Source organism: Equus quagga, chromosome 17, assembly GCF_021613505.1.
Source record: "Equus quagga isolate Etosha38 chromosome 17, UCLA_HA_Equagga_1.0, whole genome shotgun sequence".
Lineage (NCBI taxonomy): Eukaryota > Metazoa > Chordata > Mammalia > Perissodactyla > Equidae > Equus > Equus quagga.
Window position 1 is genome coordinate 18,230,589 of NC_060283.1, and position 3,385 is coordinate 18,233,973.

Below are 3,385 nucleotides of genomic sequence, written 5' to 3' on the forward strand. Positions count from 1 at the left end.
CTCTCACTCTCTCTCTTTCTCATATTTTCACACAAGGTAAATTCTAGGTAGACTAAGTATAACAATTCTTTCCCACAAAACTTCACATAGTTGAACTTTATTAGGCAGATTATCTGTTTCTAAGATATTGAATAAGATACAAAGATTTCTCACTATTATTTCATGAGTGAACACTTGTGGATTTTTCTTCATGATACCTGTTAACATGAGGCAAGGCACTAGTGTTTCCTCAGGAAAATAACTAGTGAACTATTGTTCTGGGAATAGGTTGATATGATACGATTTACATTTGAGAAGAAATTTGCAGAATATTTAGGAAGCTTTCCTAGAAGTCCACTGGCTCTCCAAAGAAGAGTCAATCATTCCCGAACTTCTGCCCCCACTGTAACTTTGTAAGAATATATCATGGTTTTAGAAAGTTTATTTACATTAATACTGCTATCAATACTGTCATTAATTTCTCTGTCACTTATCTTTGAATACTGAAGACATAAGAGTTAATGATATCTAGAAGATTATAATTATGTGTTTGATTTGCAAGAGAGTCCATATCCAGAGAATATGCATGATGTATGAATGTGTATAAGTGTTTTACCCCCTTATCCTTGGCTTTGAGGACTACTGTGATCCATTTATTTCTCTTCAATTTAAATGACTGCAAGTATGATGTTAGATTAAAAGTATTTTTTCATCTGACTTTTAGGGCTGATAAATCATTTGATTAAGTGGCTTCCACCTCTAATCATGGGTAATATGCTTATAATAAAATAGAGATCAAGTAATTATTTTTGAGCTATGTTTAAAAGAAAGCAATAACCCTCTATAAATATCTTACAAATATGAAACTACCAAACATGGCAGTATTGGAAAGAAGGAATGTTTAAGAAGAAGTCATGGAAATTTGGCTAATCACTATACTTACTACTAGAATGTTTCAATCACAATATTTTGTCTAACGGATGTGTAATAAGCCCTATGTATTTACTCATCTTAGTATCCTTTAAAGAGTCTGTTACCTACCAAGTGTTCAGAAACAATTTGCTGAAAAGAATGCCAAAGTGCAGTCAAATATTCAATAAAGAAAACAATGAAAAGAAGTAGGGATAGAGATATACATTAATAAATAGGCAATACTTGATTTCAAAATTTATTTCCTTTTAGTTGTCAACAGAATTTGGAAGTAATATTGATTTAGAACTGAGAAAATGCTCAATTTCACTGATGTGACAGAGTTTATTCTTTTGAGACTAACCAGCCGTCTGGAATGGCAAGTTCTCTTCTTCTTCATTTTCCTGGTGGTCTGTCTTATAACCAGTGGGTAATGTGGGCATGATCATGTTAATTAAGTTCAGTCCACAGCTTAACAGTCCCGTGTACTTTTTCCTCAGTCATTTGTCATTTGTTGATGCATGGTTTTCTTCCAATGTCATCCCTAAAATGTTGGAAAACCTGTTATCAGAGACAAAAACTATTTCTTATGCTGGTTGTTTAATCCAGTGTTTCTTCTTCATTGCCCTTGCCCATGTGGAAATGTTTATTCTTGCTGTGATGGCCTTTGATAGATATGTGGCAATTGGAAACCCTCTGCTCTATGGCAGCAAAATGTCAAGGGTTGTCTGTATTCAATTGATTTCTTTCCCTTACATATATGGTTTTCTGATTAGTCTGGCAACAACATTATGGACTTATGGCTTGTACTTCTGTGGGGAAATTGAAATCAACCACTTCTACTGTGCAGACCCACCTCTCATCAAAATAGCCTGCGCTGGGACCTTTGTAAAAAAATATACAATGATAATACTTGCAGGCATTAACTTCACATATTCTCTGAGTATAATTATCACATCATATCTGTTCATTCTCATTGCTATTCTACGGATGCACTCAGCAGAAGGAAGGCGGGAGGCTTTTTCCACCTGTGGGTCCCATTTGACAGCTGTCATCATATCTTATGTAACTCTTATCTTTATCTATCTTAGACATCCCACAGAGGAGTCTGTAGAACAGGGGAAATGGTCACTATATTTTATACCACAGTGATCCCTATGTTGAATCCCATGATTTACAGTCTGAGGAACAGAGATGTGAAAGAAGCCATGAAGAAAATGATCACCAGAGCAGGTTTAACAAAATAAAATTGAGTTAATTTTGTCTTCTCTGTTTCATAAGTATTTATTTGGTGACTGATTATTGCTCATCTACAAAGAATGTCTCAACTTTAGAGAAAAAAAGACATTACCCCATTCTTGATGTAAGTACAGGATTAATTAAAAATGTTAATTAATTGAAAAGGTTATTTGAACTAAAGCTCACAGTACACTAATTGAAATTTTTCAAATATTTAGCTGGAACAAAAAGCTTTTGTTTTTCTTATTCAAAAATGAAGTGGATGAGGGGCTGGCCCAGTGGTGCAGTGGTGAAGTTCCCACATTCTGCTTCGGTGGCCCAGGGTTCACTGGTTCAAATCTCGATTACGGATCTATTCATCACCTGTCAAGCCATGCTGTGGTAGATATCCCATACATAAAATAGAAGAAGATGGGCATGGATGTTAGCTCAGGGCCAATCTTCCTCAGCAAAAAAGAGGAGGATTGGCAGTAGATGTTAGCTCAGGGCTAATCTTCCTCAAAAAAAAAAAAAAATGAAGTGGAAGAATTTGGGAAATACTTATGAATTTCCCCACTTAGAGAATAATTTGGGGCAGAAAAGTAATAATATATTTCATTTAGTCATCTGGCATGAGGCCGTGAAAATAGCCATCTGTCTAATGGTTATGAGATTGTTTAATGTTTAAGGCTTCTTTCAATGTGAAGGCTGGGTCTATACTGAGAGTATTGCTTTAGAAATAGCAATGCTATTGTGTTTAATTCTTTTTTACATTTTTAGTGTTTACAAGACACAATATGGTAAGTGTCTCTCTTTTACAGATTCCAGTAACCACCATGTTTCAACTGCAATGTTGCCAGGGACTGAATTGTGCACTTCACACGTGCCCCCACCAAAGTGTTTTCAGTCTTACTGAAGAGTGGGTAGAATTAGTGGATAGACGTGCCATTTTGAAAGTGCAGTTCTCCAGATTCCACTTAATAAATTACATTTTGCGCATCTGCTACTAAGATATGGAACTTAAATATTTTTAAATAATTTTTGTATTTGAAAGAAATAAAGCATTTAGAATGGCCTATTTGTTGTTAAAAAATGACATGTCCTGCCATAATATATTAACATAATTTGATTCACACTTGATCTTCATTTTTAGGAAGTACAAGCATGAGGCAACAATTTTGTCACTTGGACTTCCTTTGGTCTCTGTGTCCCCAGACAAATAAATAAATATTTGCATACATACACACAAAAGTGTATTCATACATATATATACATAGAT

The 3,385-nt window shown here is 34.7% G+C and overlaps 1 pseudogene; it reads left to right on the plus strand.

Moving 5' to 3' along the window:
• Positions 1-1,205: 1,205 nt before the first annotated feature.
• LOC124229301 (olfactory receptor 5M3-like) lies at positions 1,206-2,135 on the plus strand (annotated as a pseudogene).
• The last annotated feature ends 1,250 nt before the right edge of the window (positions 2,136-3,385 follow it).